General features: G+C 28.8%; 1 protein-coding gene across 3 annotated transcripts in view; it reads right to left on the bottom strand.

The window, feature by feature from the left end:
- LOC106473430 (BLOC-1-related complex subunit 5-like) overlaps nt 1–1,026 on the bottom strand; it is a 28,434-nt gene that overhangs the window by 9,715 nt on the left and 17,693 nt on the right. The window lies entirely within an intron of this gene.

The raw sequence follows: 1,026 nt of genomic DNA, 5'->3' as shown, positions 1-1,026 counted from the left end.
ATCTCATAACATTATACATTTATATATATTTATTATTCTTATTATATTGACCTTTCACCCGTGCCTGGCTAACAATACAGAAGAAGTTACAATGATGCGGCTCACGTACACTCATGTTATTGTATCAAATAATATAAAACTTACATTTGGTCTGTGCAAAGTAACTTATCTTAGCACAGTAACTTAGCTTATACAGTCACATTTTAATTATTATACATTGTACATGTACATAGATTATTGCTATTTTGAAATAAGTTCTTAAACATATTTTTCCTAAAACATAGAACAGTAAACAAAAAAATAAAGCAAAGCAAACAATTTTCTCTTCTAGCTATAACCTTTGTACTCGGTTGCTGCTTGACGTAGGTTGCTAAGCCTTTAAGAATTTTGCGTGGAGGATATAAAACAAAATATTTTTTTTTAGGTTTTTATATATACATTTGAATAACTAAAAATCATAAATTACTACATTAATACCACAGAATTCTACTATAATTTATAAAGCTTAGTATCTAAGATGTATTTTAGTCTAAAAAAATATGAAATTTCGAGCAAACTGAAGACACACCCTACCTCGTTGAAATATTGGCTCAAAACAAAGAAATGCCACCAAGTCCGTTAAAATGGCTGAGAAAGCACTAGAGCAACATTCTGAGTTCCCAACTGGTTATTCATGTCATATATAGAAGTAAGTGTATATAAAGGAGCATTGACAAAAATAGAAAGAGGTGGGTAGGGTGCCACAGTGGTTAATTTATTACATGAGCAATATTTTTACAAATTTAAAAGATAAAAGGCTCTTACTTTATATTCTAGCTTGTCAATATTGGTAATTTGAGTTTATAATTCGTTCGAAACCATAGACTTAGTATCTTGACTTCACAAACATTTAATTTGAATCAGTGCTGCATTCAATATACCATGTGACACACAAAAACCGGTTTATCTGTATTTTCTTAATATTTGCTTTTAAATTAGAAATTGGGTAATATATAGTACTAAAATTTGAATTATAATCTACAGTTT

Source organism: Limulus polyphemus, unplaced genomic scaffold (genome assembly GCF_000517525.1).
Source record: "Limulus polyphemus unplaced genomic scaffold, Limulus_polyphemus-2.1.2 Scaffold6168, whole genome shotgun sequence".
Lineage (NCBI taxonomy): Eukaryota > Metazoa > Arthropoda > Merostomata > Xiphosura > Limulidae > Limulus > Limulus polyphemus.
This window is presented reverse-complemented; position numbering and strand designations above follow the sequence as displayed.